The following is a 19,011-nucleotide window of genomic DNA, read 5'->3' as shown; positions in this document are numbered from 1 at the left end:
GCAGTGTGTGCTGGGGAGAGGTTCTGCCACTGCAGCAGTGTCCTCTCTCTCCTGGCTCCTTGCCGGCACGGTCTACATCGGTGAAGGGGGGGCAGTGGGACCCGGCACCCTCCAATAGGCCTGGGCGAAGGTTACCCATCCCATTCCTCTTGGTGCCACTGTATATGTCTCCCAGTCACCAGTGTATATGTCTCCCTGATCCACCCCTCCAGTCACCAATGTATATGTCTCCCAGTCACCAGTGTATATGTCTCCCTGATCCACCCCCCCAGTCACCAATGTATATGTCTCCCAGTCACCAGTGTATATGTCTCCCTGATCCACCCCCCCAGTCGCCAATGTATATGTCTCCCCGCCCCTCCAGTCTCCACTGTATATGTTTCCATGTCACACTCCCCCAATCACCAGTGTGTATATCTTCATGTTCCCCCAAGTCCCAGTATTTAGCTGTATCATCTGGCTTATTAAGTGCATTGTACGTGTATTTGGCTTTCTGCAGCAGGTTACATTGCTTTCCACAGGAAAACATCGGGATGTAGAGTGGATCTTGAGCAAGAGGCACCAACAGGCTAAAGCTTTAGGCTGTCCCAGGATGTATTGGGGCCTCTCTATAACCCCGCCTCCAGGCACTGAGAGCTCGGTTTCAGTTGGTGGCTGCAGCAGAAGGTCACTTAACAGGTAGGTTGCACTGGACAGCCCTAAAAAAGCTTTTTCTGACAGAAAATGTCTTCAAAACTGGGCAGGCAGCGCTGTATGTCTGTGTGACATTCAGCACTGCGGCTCCATCACCTCCCAAGTGGCGTTGAATATGTGCAAGTCAAAATACTTTCTAACAAATATTTAAAATGCCAGCTCTAATATATATTGTGGATTCCTGCGCATCTTATTACCATGTGCTATGAATGTGCGCTATACATCGCAAAAAACACTACATCCCATAAGAAAAAATAACACACCCACACATGGGTGGTCATTCCGAGTTGTTCGCTCGTTATTTTTTTATCGCAACGGAGCGATTAGTCGCTGGTACGCATGCGCAATGTCCGCAGTGCGACTGCGCCAAGTAAATTTGCTATGAAGTTAGGTATTTTACTCACGGCATTACAAGGGTCTTTCTTCGTTCTGATGATCGTAATGTGATTGACAGGAAGTGGGTGTTTCTGGGCGGAAACTGGCCGTTTTATGGGTGTGTGTGAAAAAACGCTGACGTTTATTGGAAAAACGCGGGAGTGGCTGGAGAAACGGGGGAGTGCCTGAGCGAACGCTGGGCGTATTTGTGACATCAAACCAGGAACGAAACTGACTGAACTGATCGCAATGGCAGAGTAAGTCTCGAGCTACTCAGAAACTGCTATGAGAGGTCTAATCGCAATATTGCAAATCCGTCGTTCGCAATTTTGAGAAGCCAAGATTCACTCCCAGTAGGCGGCGACTTAGCGTGTGCAAAGCTGCTAAAAGCTGCTTGCGAGCGAACAACTCGGAATGACCTCCATTATCTGAGTTCCAAAGCTCATTGATGTATATATTTGTTATCAAAAGGATATGTATTAAATATATCACAAATATATATATATATATATATATATATATATATAGTTACATGGTTACAATTTATACAGTAAGCAGTTATTACAAACTAATTCATTACAGACACGGCCAGTAATACATCGTCATATTTTGCTCAAATGATCACAATGCTCCATATCACTCTCTCTCTCTCAGTAAAATCAAGCAGCCACTGGACAGACAGCATCTCCATCATCATCTGGGACAAAACAGGTAGCTCTTCTATATGGCATCAGCTATATCTCTGAGACCGTTGGGGGTATACAGATCTCTTGCTATTGGTCTAGGGGAGGGAACTTTCTCATTCATGATGAGTCATTGGTCAGTGTGAGGGCTTTTGTTCAAGATTGCTAGTCACTGGTTTCCTGTACATCACATGCTCTTTTGAACATATCTTTTGTTCCAGTAAAAGTGGCTTCATATTCCTACATTTAATCATATCTATTTGTTGCAATGAGCTACAACTTAACAACAGGCATCAAATTGATACACACATTAATCTGGTTACTTTGATGCCAAGCACGACATGTTCATCTTGCTCCGTTCCAATAATACACATACATGACGTTACTCCATTATATAATTTAAAACCTTATGATGTCTGGCGTTTGATATGTTCTATTTATGTGCTGTATGAAATATGTGTTGAATATATCTTTGTGGCATGTCTGTGTAAATGCGTATGTTACCATATATTGCGGTGCGCGCTGTGCATATTCGCAAGTATAGCGACTCATCATGTGTGGAGTCTGTATTTTCTCTCTATGTAATATTTTTGAATTCGACACATACTCCTGCTGCCTTAGTTCCCGTGTACTTGTGGCGGAGACGCTCCAGCTTAGGCACATAGTCACAGACGCTCTCCTGGTTTGTGTGGCTGCTACGGGGAGGAGGTAAGAGGGTCCCCCAGGCAGGACCCGCCATTAAATTGCGTTCCATCCACTACCTAGGGAGATGGATCACAGCACTGGCATGGACACTGTCACTGAGCAGGGACCCCACTAGACCACCGGGGCATATTGAGTACAGGTCGGGTGTACTACATATCCTCCAACATGACCCATTCCATTAGCTACAAAATGCTCTGTTTCTGGATTTCCCTGCCAGTGGCAGTAGCAAAGGTGGGGCTTCAGCATAGTCCAAAATTCAAATAGGGGAGCCACACCAACTACCAATAAGTCCCCGCAGGCAATGATTGGAAGTTTGAGGTGGCAGTTGGTGTGGCTCCCCTATATGAATTTTGGACTATGCTGCAGCCCCACCTCTGGGGCAGCCACTGAAAAGGAAGTCCAGGAACAGAGCATTTTGTACCCAATGGAATGGGTCATGTTGGAGGGTATGGTACTAACACCCCATTTAATAAGGCTCACAGTACCAGGGTGGATGTCCAGCATAGGGGAGCTGGTGCTGGACTTGTAGTCCCGGCCCAAGGCGCCATCTACTGCAGATTTCCTGCCCTGGAGCTGCCTCACACTCTCCCTCACCCCCTGACTGCAATGCTGGATGCCATCTTGTGAACATAGCTGCAGCTGGTCTCCGGGACTGCAGGGCAAGGTCTCCCTAGTAAAACCGCCTGTACACAGCGCTGTGTCTTTACAAACACTTGAGTATTGTACATGTCTTTATTTATACAGACAGCGTTAGTTAAGAAAGAGTGTACCTATTGCAGAATATATTGTACGAGTATCAGTGGCGGAACTAGCGAGCGGTGGGCCCAGGTGCGACAAAATGCTTTGCCCCCCCCCACATTTCCCCCCACACACATCCCATCCAAGTCCACCCCCTCACCCCTGGAGAGGATCTGGTGAGGGGGACCTGCTCAGGGCCAGAGAAATGGATACCTAGCAACAGTGCCGTAACTAGACATTTTAGCACTGTGTGCAAGAAACGGCATCGGAGCCCCACCCCTGCAAAACAGGGGTAGTGCGCGTCGTAGGCGCGCGCAAAAATACATAGTGGCGTGGCTTCGTGGGGAAGGGGTATGGCCACAAAATAATACCAATTCATAAAACGGTGCACAGTAGTCTCCATTATTCAAATTACGCCGCACAGTAGCACTTCTACACCAGGTAGAGACCCTTTTACACCTTACAGCGGACAGATTCCTCTTTTTACACATAACGGCAGACAGCGTGTACTTTTTACACATTACGGCAGACAGCGTGCCCTTTTTGCAAATAACGGCAGGTAGCGTGCCCTTTTTACACATAACGGCAGACCGCGTGCCCTTGTTACACATTACGGCAGACAGCGTGCCCTTTTTGCAAATAACGGCAGGCAGCGTGCCCTTTTTACACATAACGGCAGACCGCGTGCCCTTGTTACACATTACGGCAGACAGCGTACACTTTTTACACATTACGGCAAACAGCGTGCCCTTGTTACACATAGCGGCAGACAGCGTACACTTTTTACACATAACGGCAGACAGCGTGCCCTTGTTACACATTACGGCAGACAGCGTGCCCTTGTTACACATTACGGCAGACAGCGTGCCCTTGTTACACATTACGGCAGACAGCGTGCCCTTGTTCACATTACGGCAGACAGCGTGCCCTTGTTACACATTACGGCAGACAGCGCCCCCCTTTTTACACATTACGGCAGGCAGATTCCCCCTTTTTACACATAGCGGCAGGCAGATTCCCCCTTTTTACACATAGCGGCAGGCAGTCCCCCATTTTTACACATTGCGGCAGGCAGTCCCCCATTTTTACACATTGCGGCAGGCTGATTCCCCCATTTTACACATTACGTCAGGCAGTCCCCCCTTTTTACACATTACGGCAGGCAGATTCCCCATTTTTACACATTGCGGCAGGCAGATTACCCCTTTTTACACATTGCGGCAGGCTGATTCCCCATTTTTACACATTGCGGCAGGCTGATTCCCCTTTTTACACATTGCGGCAGGCAGATTCCCCTTTTTACACATTGTGGCAGGCTGATTCCCCTTTTTACACATAGCGGCAGGCAGGCCCGAGAAAGAAAGAGAGAAAGAGAGAAAAAAAGAAAGAAAAAGAAAAAGAAAGAAAAAGAAAAAGAAAGAAAAAGAGAGAAAGAAAGAAAGAAAGAAAGAAAGAAAGAAAGAAAGGAAAAGAGAGAAAGAAAGAGAAAGAAAGAGAGAAAGAAAAAGAGAAAAAAGAAAGAAAGAAAGAAAAAGGAAAGAAAAAGAGAAAAAATAAAGAAAGAAAGAAAAAGAAGAAAAGAGAAAAAAGAAAGAAAGAAAAAGAGAAGAAAGAAAGAAATAAAGAAAAAGAGAAAAAAGAAAGAAAGAAAAAGAGAAAAAAGAAAGAAAGAAAGAAAAAGAGAAAAAAGAAAGAAAGAAAGAAAGAAAAAGAGAAAAAAGAAAGAAAGAAAGAAAGAAAAAGAGAAAAAAGAAAGAAAAAGAGAAAAAGAAAGAAAGAAAGAAAGAAAGAAAGAAAGAAAGAAAGAAAGAAAGAAAAAAGAAAGAAAGAAAAAAAGAAAAAAGAAAGAAAAAAAGAAAAAAGAAAGAAAAAAGAAAGAAAAAGAGAAAAAAGAAAGAAAGAAAGAAAAAGAGAAAAAAGAAAAAGAAAGAAAGAAAAGGAGAAAAAAGAAAGAAAGAAAGAAAGAAAAAGAGAAAAAAGAAAAAGAAAGAAAAAAGAAAAAGAAAGAAAGAAAAGGAGAAAAAAGAAAGAAAGAAAGAAAGAAAGAGAAAAAGAGAAAAAAGAAAGAAAGAAAGAAGGAATAATTATACTTACCCTCTTCGCTGGCTCAGGCTCCTCGGTGCAGCCGCGTCAGACGATTCCCGGGCAGTAGAGGAGGTGGAGGACGGAGGTGAAGAAGGGAGCCGCAGCAGCACTTTGTTACTGGTGGAGGCGCTGCTGCTGCTGCCCCTCTGCTTCCTTATAGGCTGTTCTCGGAAGACAGCCTTTAGTAAAGCAGAGGGGCAGCAGCAGCGCCTCCACCAGTAACAAAGCGCTGTTGCGGCTCCCTCCTTCACCTCCCTCCTCCTCCCGTCGTCCATGCCGCTGCTCCTCTCCTCTCCGGGCGGCTGTGTGCTGCGGGCAGCGGTTGCCCGCAGCGCACAGCGGCATGTAATGAGTCAGTTTGACTCATTACATGCTTGGGCCCCTGGACAGAGGCTGGCCCCAGTGCAACGCACTGCCGGTAGTTCCGCCTCTGACGAGTATTCTGATATATACCTCCGGTCTAGGACCACGGTGTGTTTATATATATATAATCTCAAAGATGTTTGGCGGCACTCAGTAGTAACGAATCAAGAGACAGGTATCAATTTCAACGTTTCGATGGTTTATTCCACCGTCATCAGGAATAACAATAAAACAAACACTCACCCTATCAGCGGGATCCCGGGCCTGGAACACGGCGCACCATGACGTCATATTCCACAGCCCATTACCAAGACATCCGGAAAGCTAAAAAATGGAGCAAGGCATCAGCTTATCATGGTATACAATATAGCAAAATACAAAATAACAATGTAAAGTGTATATACACAACAAACCTAGTTATAGTTACATTGTATAATACATTAACAAAAGTCAACAAACAAGACTATATTGTAGTTACATTGTATAATACAGTAGCAAAAGTCAGTAGACAAGACTATGTTCACAAATCGCATTAATGACAATCTAGAAACAAATCTATTGCACAAAGACAGAATGCATATTGATGCAAAGCATTAATAATAACCGACTTACACTAGAAAAAACAGTGTAGCCCCAGATTTTCGTTTATCTCCCTTAGGTGACCAGGTACCTAAATCAAAAATCCACTTAGATTCATATCTAAGGAGTTTTGATGAACGGTCCCCACCCCTTGGGTCTAGGGGAATGTGATCAATAATAATGTATCTCAATGAAAGCTGAAAAAAGTGCAGCGCTACTGGCTGATCACTTTTGCCAGACTCTAAGGCAGCCCGAATGGCAGAGCGATGCACTGCCATTCATTCTCTAAGTGTCCTCTCGGTCTTCCCTACATAACTCAAACCGCACTGACACATCAGTAAATAAATAATGAATCTGGTGGTATAGGTTACTGCATGACGTATAAGTAAACCTTTACCACTATGCGGATGGGGGAAGCTATTACCTGCAATGAGTGACCTACAGGTGGTACAATTTATACACTTATAACAACCATTCTTTCTCGAAAGTGTCTTACATCTATAGTGGGATAAGTATTGGAAGGTATTCTAAGGGACAGTATTCAAAAGTTCCTTGAAGCAAATAAGGTCATTAAACGGAACCTTTGTGAAGGACAGATCATGTCACACCAACTTACTTGGCTTTTATGAAACAGTAAGTGCGAACCTTGATCAGGGTAAGGAGGTGGATGTAATCTTTTTAGATTTTTCCAAAGCTTTCTACACTGTACCACACATGCATCTTATCTATAAGCTACAAGAAATAGGGCTAGGGAACACAATATGCTCTTGGGTCAGTAATTGGTTAGATAATAGGGAGCAGCGCATTGTGGTCAATGGATCATTTTCAAATTGGACTAAAGTACTAAGTGGTGTGCCACAAGGGTCTGTACTTGGACCACTTTTGTTCAACATTTTCATCAACGACCTAACAGTAGGTCTAGAGAGCATGGTTTCAATTTTCGCAGACAATACCAAATTTTGTAAGGTTATAAATACGGAGGGGGATGCTGAGTCTCTTCAGAACGACTTAACTAAACTGGAAGCATGGGCAGCAAAATGGAGAAAGAGATTCAACACAGACAAGTGTAAGGTAATGCACTGTGGGGGCGAGACCAAAAATTACACCTGCATACTAAATGGGGTAATATTAGGGGATTCTGTACTGGAAAAAGACTTAGGGGTACACATAGTTAACAAATTAAGCAGCAGTACCCAAAGTAGGAGTGCAGCAAAGAAGGCTAATAAGATATTAGCATGTATAAAACGGGGAATTGATGCAAGGGACGAGAGTATTATACACCCATTATATAAATCACTAGTGAGGCCACATCTTGAATACTGTGTGCAATTTTGGGCACCATATTACAAAAAGGATATCCTGGAGCTAGAAAAGGTTCAGAGGCGGGCGACCAAACTAATCAAGGGCATGGAGACGCTGGAATACGAGGAAAGGCATGCAAGGCTAGGCATGTTTACACTGGAAAAGAGGAGACTAAGACGGGACATGATCAACATCTACAAATATATAAGGGGTCAATACACAGAGCTCAGGGAGGGACCTGTTTTCTATAAGATCAGCACAGAGGACACGTGGTCACTCGCTAAGGTTAGAGGAGAGGAGTTTCCACACATTGAGGCAAAAAGTTTTTTTTCACAGTAAGGACAGTACGCGTTTGGAATTCCCTGCCTGAGAGAGTAGTAACAGCGGACTCTACAAGATATTCAGGGTTATGGTGCGTAGGCACGCATTATAGTTAATATAACTAGTCCTAACATAAAAATAACTTGTCCTATAATAAGACTGCATAGGAGCCCACAAATAGGTTGAACTCGATGGACAATTGTCTTTTTTCAACCTTTTTTACGATGTTCAGATGCCAAGTTATTGACTTTAGACACATTGGTTTTAACAACCCAATCCCTAATATTACGTCCTCTGGTGTAACAATGCATAATATTGGAATCCTATAAATTCAACTCAGGGTCGATTTTAATTATCGGCCAGAGGGATTTAGAAACTTGATTAATCTGTTTAATCAAGGGATTATAGTGATTGACCCAAGGCATCCGATTGCCTTGTTTAGTTTTGCTGTTACTAATTAATAAACAATCGCCTGGTATGGACAAAGCCAGTTCCTTTGCTTGTACTAGAGAGTTCCAGTTATATCCTCTTTCTACAAATTTGGACATCATGGCATCTATGCGGCCCTCTGCTGCCACAGTATCATTGCAAATTCTCACTCTCCTTATAAACTGTGAATATGGCAATTCATATTTCTCTAGCATCCATAAGGGATACTGAGGTTCACTTAGTACGATGGGGTATAGACGGAGTCCAAAGGAACCGGTGCACTTTAAATTTATTTTACTGGGTGTGCTGGCTCCTCCCCTCTATGCCCCCTCCCACAGGCAGTTTAGAAAAAAGTGCCCTCAGGAGAGGATGCACACACTGGAGCTCCAGAGAGCTTTCTTCAGTTTCTTATAAAACTTTATTATTTTCAGTATGCTGTTTGGGCAACAGCATACTTGCACCGTGGGATTTGAGGGTTTACTGGTCACTTCAGGTGTCAGAGCCGCTTCCCCGCTGCAGGACCACCGCCCTGGGAGGCTTTTGTAAGCGGGGCACTGCGCCTTAGCTATCGCAATCGCAGCACACCCCCCTAACAGATGCCTGAAGGCGAGAAGAGTGATGAGTACAAACCGGGTGCCCCGGTTCTTGGTGCGGCGCAAATGCAGAGGCGGCATATGAAACCCTCCCTGGGGGAATCCGCTATTGCCCCCTGCATACACTGGCCAGCAGTAGTGAAAACAGGTACCTTTACTTAGTTTTACACTATGTGGGAGACTTTGCCAGTATAATAAAACTACATAGCTCCGGTGCCATTATAGGGGGCAGAGCTTTCTCATAGCGGGACCAGCTGCGTTTTGGTGCCTTCGTCTGCAGAAGCAGGCACACACAGCAGGCACAAACAGCTCTTATAGACACTCAGGATATGCAGGAAAGCTGGTACAGGGGTATAGCAAAGGAGGAGAGCTGCTGTTGTACACAATCTCTAAGGACAGAAACTCCGGTGTTACACCATGATAAAACAGCTTGCAGTCTCACTGGGGCTGCTTAGCTTGGGTGTGCTCCTTCCTCTGTATCTCCCTCTCACATACAGTAAGGGCAGGCTTGATATTATTTTACTTGTCTGTGTATATGTGTATATAAGTGTTGTCTACTGTAAACATGGAAAAACACCAATTATGCAGTGTATGTCCAGGGCCGAAACTAGGGGAGGGCTAGGGGGGCAGGCGACCTGGGCGCCAGATTGGAGGGGGCGCCGAGACCCCCTAACACCCGCCGTGGTACATACTTTTAAACCCCCTTCTCCCGAGTGCCCAGCTCGGGGGGCGGGGTTTCGCGGAATGACGCGATTGCGTCGTGACGTCACGGCGCAAACGCGTCATTCCACGAAACCCCGCCGGAGGAGGGAGAAGGGGGAGCCCGGAGCCGCGCAGACGAGGAGGGAGAGGCGGCTGAAGAGCGGCGAGAACCGCTTCAAATGTAAGTCAGCCCCTCTCCCTTCCTCTCTCTCTCCCTCCACCACCTGCCGCAATGTGTAAAATGGGGACCTGTGCCTGCCGCTATGTGTAAAATGGGGACCTGTGCCTGCCGCTATGTGTAAAATGGGGACCTGTGCCTGCCGCTATGTGTAAAATGGGGACACTTGCCAGCGTACTGTGTAAAATGGGGACCTGTGCCTGCCGCTATGTGTAAAATGGGGACACTTGCCAGCGTACTGTGTAAAATGGGGACCTGTGCCTGCCGCAATGTGTAAAATGGGGACACTTGCCAGCGTACTGTGTAAAATGGGGACCTGTGCCTGCCGCTATGTGTAAAATGGGGACACTTGCCAGCGTACTGTGTAAAATGGGGACCTGTGCCTGCCGCAATGTGTAAAATGGGGACACTTGCCAGCGTACTGTGTAAAATGGGGACCTGTGCCTGCCGCTATGTGTAAAATGGGGACACTTGCCAGCGTACTGTGTAAAATGGGGACCTGTGCCTGCCGCTATGTGTAAAATGGGGACACTTGCCAGCGTACTGTGTAAAATGGGGACCTGTGCCTGCCGCAATGTGTAAAATGGGGACCTGTGCCTGCCGCAATGTGTAAAATGGGGACACTTGCCAGCGTACTGTGTAAAATGGGGACCTGTGCCTGCCGCTATGTGTAAAATGGGGACACTTGCCAGCGTACTGTGTAAAATGGGGACCTGTGCCTGCCGCAATGTGTAAAATGGGGACACTTGCCAGCGTACTGTGTAAAATGGGGACCTGTGCCTGCCGCTATGTGTAAAATGGGGACACTTGCCAGCGTACTGTGTAAAATGGGGACCTGTGCCTACCGCAATGTGTAAAATGGGGACCTGTGCCTGCCGCAATGTGTAAAATGGGGACACTTGCCAGCGTACTGTGTAAAATGGGGACCTGTGCCTGCCGCAATGTGTAAAATGGGGACACTTTTTCCTGCCGCAATGTGTAAAATGGGGACACTTGCCAGCGTAATATGTAAAATGGGGACCTGTGCCTGCCGCTATGTGTAAAATGGGGACACTTGCCAGCGTACTGTGTAAAATGGGGACCTGTGCCTGCCGCAATGTGTAAAATGGGGACACTTTTTCCTGCCGCAATGTGTAAAATGGGGACACTTTTTCCTGCCGCAATGTGTAAAATGGGGACACCTGTCTGCCGCAATGTGTAAAATGGCGAATGGGGACACTTGCCTGTCGTACTGTGTAAAATGGGGACACTTTTTCCTGGATATGAAATGTATGTTAGAAAAGGCAGTTTCTCAGGTCAAAAAGTTCTGAAAGAGATATATATATATATATATATATATATATAATATTTTTATTCATTTATTTTTGTTATTTTATTTTATTATTTTTATTTATTTATTGTAAAATATTTTTTATTTTTTTTGCGGGGGGGGGGGGGGGGGGGGGGGGTCAAATGACTACCTTGCCCCGGGTGACAAAAATCCTAGTTTCGGCCCTGGTATGTCACATCAGATTCTCTCCCTCTACATCTGGTTCCATACCATGTCAACAATGCAGCCAGTCCTCACAACTCAGTGAGGGGGCTGGGGGGAGGGTCAAGAGCCTTCCTGGTTAGGTGCCATAAAATCCATGATGTCAGATATGTCATCTCAGCTCACTGCTAATACTCAAAAGACACAACAACTGCAGGCTGTTGCAGACCTTGCTGCGAGGGCAGATGATAAACAGACCCCCCTCTCTATATAAGGACCACTAAAATGTGGGTTACCTGCTTTACTTTCAGAGTCTGATGATTGAGGAGGGGCAGGAATTGGATCCTGTTACTGGTGATTCCCTTTCTGCAAAGGGTATTGAGCCCCTCTTACTTGCTATACCGAACATGTTAAAACTCTCTCTAGAGGACGCTGCAGCACAGCAGTAATTTTTCTTAGCACGGAACAAACGCAGTATCACTTTCCCTGATTCTGCAGAACTGGATGACCTGTTTAAGTTAGCCTGGAAAAATCCAGATAAGAAATACAGTACCTAGTGACAAAATGATTTTTGCCCACTTTCCCATTTGCTCCTGAAGGCAGGAAATCTGGGATGAATTCCCCAGCCAAATCAGTCTCTCGCCTATCTAAAAAGGCGGTGCTACCAGCTCTGTGCTCCTTTACCATTTTTGGCCAATCCGGAACAATAAGTATTGTTCTCACTCCTCTTTTTCTTATGATTCTCAGCACCTTGGGTATGAGAGGAAGAGGAGGGAATACCTAAACCGACTGGAACACCCACGGTGTCACTAATGCGTCTACAGCTATCGCCTGAGGGTCTCTTGACCTGGCGCAATACCTCTGTAGCTTTTCGTTGAGGCGGGATGCCATCATGTCCACCTGTGGCAGTTCCCACCGACTTGCAATCTGCGTGAAAACTTCTTGATGAAGTCCCCACTCTCCCGGGTGGATGTCGTGCTGAGGAAATCTGCTTCCCAGTTGTCCACACCTGGAATGAACACTGCCGACGGTGCGCTTACGTGATTCTCCGCCCAGCGAAGAATTCTGGTGGCTTTTGCCATCGCCACCCTGCTCCTTGTGCCGCCTTGGCGGTTTACATGAGCCACTGCGGTGATGTTGTTTGACTGAATCAGAACCGGTTGGTCACGAAGCAGGGTCTCCACTTGACGCAGGGCATTGTATATGGCCCTTAGTTCCAGGATGTTGATGTGAAGGCAAGTCTCCTGACTTGACCCCAGACCCTGGAAATTTCTTCCCTGTGTGACTGCCCCCCACCCTCGGAGGCTTGCATCCGTGATCACCAGGACCTAGTCCTGAATGCCGAATCTGCGGCCCTCGAGAAGGTGAGCACTCTGCAGCAACCACAGGAGGGACACCCTGGCCCTGTGGGATTGGGTGATTAACCAATGAATCTGAAGATGTGATCCGGACCACTTGTCCAGTAAGTCCCACTGAAAGGTCCTCGCATGGAACCTGCCGAAGGGAATGGTCTCTTATGATGCCACCATCCTTCCCAGGACTCGAGTGCAGTGATGCACTAACACTTGATTTGGTATAATAGATTCCTGACCACTGACACAAGCTCCTGAGCTCTCTCTATCGGGAGATAAACCCTTTTCTGGTCTGTGTCTAGGATCATGCCTAGGAGAGGCAGATGAGCTGTAGGAACCAACTGCGACCTTGGAATATATAGAATCCAGCTGCGTTGCCGTTACACTTCCAGAGAAAGTGATACGCTGTACAGCAACTGCTCTCTTGATCTCGCTTTTAGGAGGAGATCGTCTAAATGCGTGATAATAGTGACACCTTGCTTCCGCAGGATCACCATCACTTCCGCCATTACCTTGGTGAATATTCTCCAGGCCTAGGAGAGATCAAACGGCAACGTCTGAAATTGGTAATGACAATCCCGTACCGCAATTCTGAGGTACGCCTGATGAGGTGGATAAATGGGGCCTGAAGGTATGCATCCTTTATGTCCCGAGTCACCTTTCAGGGTTACAACGATCGCTCTTAGCGATGCCATCTTGAACTTGCCCCTTTACAGGTATATGTTCAGGGATTTTAAATTCAATATGGGTCTGACCAAACCTTCTGGTTTTGGGACTACAACATGGTCAAATAATAACCCCCTCCTTGTTGAATGAGAACCTTGACCACCACCTGTTGAATATATAATTTGTGAAATGCAGTTCACACTGTTTCCCTCTCGTGAGGGGAAGCCGTCAGGGCCGTCGGTGAGGGGGCATTTTTTCTCCAAGTCCAGCTTGTATCCCTGAGACACAATATCTATTGCCCAGGGATCTAACAGGGAGTGAACCCACTTGTGGCTGCACTTCCGAAGGCGTGCCCCCACCGGGCCTAGCTCCGCTTGTGGAGCCCCAGCGACCTGCGGTGGATTATGTAGAGGCCGGGGAGGACTTTTCTCTGCCCCTGCCAAGAAAGGACGCATTTCGGACTTTCTTGTTTCTTTATTCGAAAAGCTGCATTTGATAATGTCGTGCTTTCCTAGGCTGTGCAGGGATATAAGGCAAAATATCAGAATTACCAGCTATAGCCGTGGAGACCAGATCCGAGAACCCTTCGCCACACAATCCTCAGCCTTCCATATGCCTCTTAAGTCGGCATCATCTGTCCATTGCATATTGTACAGGACACGTCAAGCAGAAATCGACATAGCTTTGACACTAGGACCCAGTATACTCATGTTTCTATGGGCATGTTTTATATATACATATCTCTTAAGACAGCATCTTTAATATATATATATATATATATACCTATATATATCTATATACATACTAGGGTCTCTATCTCTGCTGATAAGGTACCTGTCCACGCTGCCACAGCGCTATAAACCCATGCCGACCCAATCACCGGTCTGAGTAGTGTACCAGAATGTGCACGCTATCTGCAGGATCCCTGAGAATAGCTGTAACATCAGGGCTGCCTTCTGTGACACCCTAGGGCAGGCCTGGCCAACCTGTGGCTCTCCAGCTGTTGTAAAACTACAAGTCCCATCATGCTTTGCCACAGTTTTGCTATTAGGGAATGCTAAAACTGTGGCAATGCATGCTGGGATGTGTAGTTTCACAACATCTGGAGAGCCACAGGTTGGCCAGGCCTGCCCTAGGGGAAGATTCCCATCATATCCTGGCCCTAGTGGGGAACGGATACTGCCTGAGAATTCTTTGTGGAAAGCTGCAGTCTCTTGTCTGGAGATTCCCGCTCTTTTTCCTCATGAGAGGAGGGAAATTTACCTCAGCTTTCTTCCCCTTACATCTGTGTACCCTTGTGTCAGGGACAGATGAGTCATCAGTGATATGCAAATCATTTTTTATTACAATAATCATATATTGAATACTTTTCTGCCAATCTGGCTGTAACTTTGCATTATCTTAGTCGACTCCGTGTCGATATCAGTGTCTATTATCTTGGATAGTGATCATTGAGAGACTCTGACGGTCCCTGCGACATAGGGACAGGCATGGTAGATTTCCTGTCTGTTCTCTAACCTTTTCGTGCAATAACTTTACCTTAGCACTAAATTACACATATCCAAACAGGTGTCGGCGTTGTCGACGGCGACACCTTCTCACACACATATTTGCTCCATCTCCTCCTTATGGGAGCCTTCTACATCAGACATGTCGACACACACGTACCGACACACCACACACTCAAGGAATGCTCATCTGAAGAAAATTCCCCCACAAGGCCCTTTGGAGAGACAGAGAGAGAGAGAGTATGCCAGCACACACCCCAGCGCTATTAACCCAGGAATAACACAGTAACTTAATGTTACCCCAGTAGCTGCTGCTTATATTGATTTTTGCACCTAATTTATGTGCCCCCCCTCTCTTTTTACCCTCTTCTACCGTGTAGCTGCAGGGGAGAGACTGGGGAGCTTCCTCTCAGCGGTGCTGTGGAGAAAAACATGGCGCTGGTTAGTGCTGAGGAAGAAGGCCCGCCCCCTCAGCGGCGGGCTTCTGTCCCGCTATTTTGTGTATAAACTGGCGGGGGCTCATGCATATATACAGTGTCCAGCTGTATATATGCCCTATTTTGCCAGGAGGTACTGAATTGCTGCCCAGGGCGCCCCCCCCTGCGACTTGCACCCTACAGTCACCGGAGTGTGTGGGTGTAATGTGGGAGCAATGGCGCACAGCTGCAGTGCTGTGCGCTACCTCATAAGAAGACAGGAGTCTTCAGCCGCCGCTTTTTCTTCTCCACGCCGGCTTCTTGCTTCTGGCTCTGCGAGGGGGACGGCGGCACGGCTGCTGGGATCGGACGACCAAGGGTGCGTTCCTGTGTTCGATCCCTCTGGAGCTAATGGTGTCCAGTAGCCTCAGAAGCGCGACCTATCCGCAGTTGGTAGGTTTGCTTCTCTCCCCTCAGTCCCACGTAGCAGAGAGTCTGTTGCCAGCAGATCTCTCCGAAAATAAAAAACCTAACAAAATACTTTCTTTCTCAGTAAGCTCAGGAGAGCTCACTAAGGTGCACCCATCTCGTCCGGGCACAGATTCTAACTGAGGTCTGGAGGAGGGGCATAAAGGGAGGAGCCAGTGCACACCAGTAAACCTAATTCTTTCTTTAGAGTGCCCTGTCTCCTGCGGAGCCCGTCTATTCCCCATGGTCCTTACGGAGTCCCCAGCATCCACTAAGACGTTAGAGAAAAGGGAAAGAACGTGGGTAATACTAATTGCTCCGGACTGGCCCCGCAGGCATTGGTATTCAGATTTGCAGAGTATCCTAGCGGAGGAGCCTTGGAGGTTGCCACAGAGAGAGGATCTGTTGTCACAGGGTCCATTCCTGCATACAGACCTGAACCGTCTTTAACAGCTTGAGGCCAAGATTCTAAGGGAAAAGGATATTTCCAGTTCAGCGATTCCTACCATGATTGCAACGAGGAAGCCGGTTACGGCGGCTCACTATCATAGAATTTGGAAGAAGTACATGGATTGGTGCCAACCTAAGGGTTGGAACCCGAGACAGTTCTGTCTTAACAGATTATTGTGTTTCCTTCAGGATGGTTTGGAAGGTGGTGTGAGATTGGGATCTTTGAAGGTGCAAATCTCTGCCTATTTTCTTTCAGCAACATCTGGCTTCCTTTGCAGGAAGTACAGACATTCTTGCAGGGTGTGTTGAGGCTTCAACCACCCTTTCTGCCTCCCACGGCTCCGTGGGATTTGAATCTGATTTTAGAATTTTTAAGATCTGACACTTTTGAACCATTGGAAAGAGCTGACCTTAAATACAGTATGTGTCTTGGAAGACTGTTCTGTTGCTTGCATGTACTTCAGCAAGGAGGGTTTCAGAACTAGGAGCCTTATCTTTCAAAAGTCCCTTTTTGGTTTTTCATGAGGATAGAGCAGAACTTCGTACTAAGGCGGAGTTTCTACGCAAGGTAGCTTAGAGTTTTCACATCAACCAACCTATTGTAGGTCTGTCTTTTCAGATGTCGGATAGCGATAGTTCGCTGGATGTTGTCAGGGCACAAAGAGTGTATGTACGAGCAACTAAGTCCCTTAGAAGGTCGGATGGGTTATTTGTCTTGTATAAAGGCCCAGAAGAGGTTGGCCGGCGACAAAGCAAACCTTGTCCAGATAGGTGGGACTCACTATTTGTCAGGCTTATGTAGCTAGTAGTAAAAGTGTCCCATTTCGGGTAGATGCTCATACCACGAGGTCGGGAGGGGCTTCCTGGGTGGCTGCCAGGGGAGCCTCTACGAGTCAGCTTTGTATAGTCGCTACGTGGTCTTTGGACCATACGTTTACGTGTTTTTACAAGTTTGACACGTTTGCTGCTAAAGATTCTACTTTTGGCCGTTTGGTTCTTCAGGCTTCGGACAGCACTCCATGGGAGTATCTTTGGGACCTCCCCAGATGTCTGATCTCCAGTGTCCCCTAGTGGATGACAGAGAAAAGAAGATTTTAGTATTTACCGATAAATCGATTTCTATAAATCCACTCGGGGACACTGGATGCCCACCTCAGAGCTGCCTGCCTTCTTGTTAATTTGCTTCAGTCTGGTTCTCTACTTGTTAAAGTTAAGAATTGTTCGTTTACAAATGTTACTGGCTTACGCCATGGCGTGTATGGTTCCTTCCTGAATATCTTTTTCATGTTCCCTATTCTCTCCAGACAATTTTCCAAACTGGAGGGGCGTGAAAGGGGAGGAGCCAGCTGTGCACTCCAATTATTTTACATACACTGCTCAAAAAAATAAAGGGAACACTAAAATAACACATCCTAGATCTTGAATGAATGAAATATTCTTATTAAATACTTTGTTCTTTACATAGTTGAATGTGCTGACAACAAAATCATACAAAAATTGTCAATGGAAATCAAATTTATTAACCCATGGAGGTCTGGATTTGGAGTCACCCTCAAAATTAAAGTGGAAAAACACACTACAGGCTGATCCAACTTTGATGTAATGTCCTTAAAACAAGTCAAAATGAGGCTCAGTAGTGTGTGTGTGGCCTCCACGTTCCTGTATGACCTCCCTACAATGCCTGGGCATGCTCATGATGAGGTGGCGGATGGTATCCTGAGGGATCTCCTCCCAGACCTGGACTAAAGCATCCCCCAACTCCTGGACAGTCTGTGGTGCAATGTGGCATTGGTGGATGGAGCGAGACATGGTGTCCCAGATGTGCTCAATTGGATTCAGGTCTGGGGAACGGGCGGGCCAGTCCATAGCATCAATGCCTTCGTCTTGCAGGAACTGCTGACACATTCCAGCCACAGGAGGTCTAGCATTGTCTTGCATTAGGAGGAACCCAGGGCCAACCGCACCAGCATATGGTCTCACAAGGGGTCTGAGGATCTCATCTCGGTACCTAATGGCAGTCAGGATACCTCTGGCGAGCGCATGGAGGGGTGTGGTGCCCCAAAGAAATGCCACCCCACATCATTACTGACCCACTGCCAAACTGGTCATGCTGGAGGATGTTGCAGGCAGCAGAACGTTCTCCTTGGCGTCTCCAGACTGTCACATCTGTCACATGTGCTCAGTGAGAACATGCTTTCATCTGTGAAGAGCACAGGGCGCCAGTGACGAATTTGCCAATCTTGGTGTTCTCTGGCAAATGCCAAACGTCCTGCACGGTGTTGGGCTGTAAGCACAACCCCCACCTGTGGGCGTCGGGCCCTCATACCGCCCTCATGGAGTCTGTTTCTGATCATTTGAGTAGACACATGCACATTTGTGGCTTGCTGGCGGTCATTTTGCAGGGCTCTGGCAGTGCTCCTCCTGTTCCTCCTTGCACAAAGGCGGAGGTAGCGGTCCTGCTGCTGGGTTGTTGCCCTCCTACGGCCTCCTCCACATCTCCTGATGTACTGGTGGTCACTAAAGTTACTTCTGTATTCTCTGGTGGTCACTAAAATGCCTTCCATATTGTCTGGTGATCACAAAGATTGCAGATGTAATCAGTAATTTTTCCGCTACTGTGCCTTCATCATTGGCTGCGATTTCACTCTGCGCATGCATCAAATTAGCAGTCCATGGGCAAACATGAGCAATAATAGGTTAGCAGGAAATTGGCTATAACTGGATGGTGAGTACTGAGTTGCACCAATACAACTGCTTTTCATTGGATATGGGCGTGTCATTTGTTTGACGAGTTGCCATGGGGGGGCCCAAGATCCATCTTGCCTCCGGGCGACTAGGATGAAGCTACGCCACTGCTCCTGAATGTGCTGGAAAGTCGGACTATCGATCAGCTCCAAATTATTCCCTAGGAGCAAGAACTAAAACATTCATCAA

At 46.7% G+C, this 19,011-nt stretch overlaps 1 long non-coding RNA gene across 1 annotated transcript in view; it reads left to right on the top strand.

Moving 5' to 3' along the window:
* The first annotated feature begins 628 nt into the window (after positions 1-628).
* The window catches only part of LOC134935280 (uncharacterized), a 38,744-nt gene continuing 20,361 nt past the window's right edge, over positions 629-19,011 (top strand). The window contains exons 1-2 of the long non-coding RNA XR_010180030.1: positions 629-678; positions 1,723-1,779. This is a non-coding gene — a long non-coding RNA (uncharacterized LOC134935280). The remainder of the gene's footprint in view (positions 679-1,722; positions 1,780-19,011) is intronic.

This window comes from Pseudophryne corroboree, chromosome 6, assembly GCF_028390025.1.
Source record: "Pseudophryne corroboree isolate aPseCor3 chromosome 6, aPseCor3.hap2, whole genome shotgun sequence".
Taxonomy (NCBI): domain Eukaryota; kingdom Metazoa; phylum Chordata; class Amphibia; order Anura; family Myobatrachidae; genus Pseudophryne; species Pseudophryne corroboree.
This window is presented reverse-complemented; position numbering and strand designations above follow the sequence as displayed.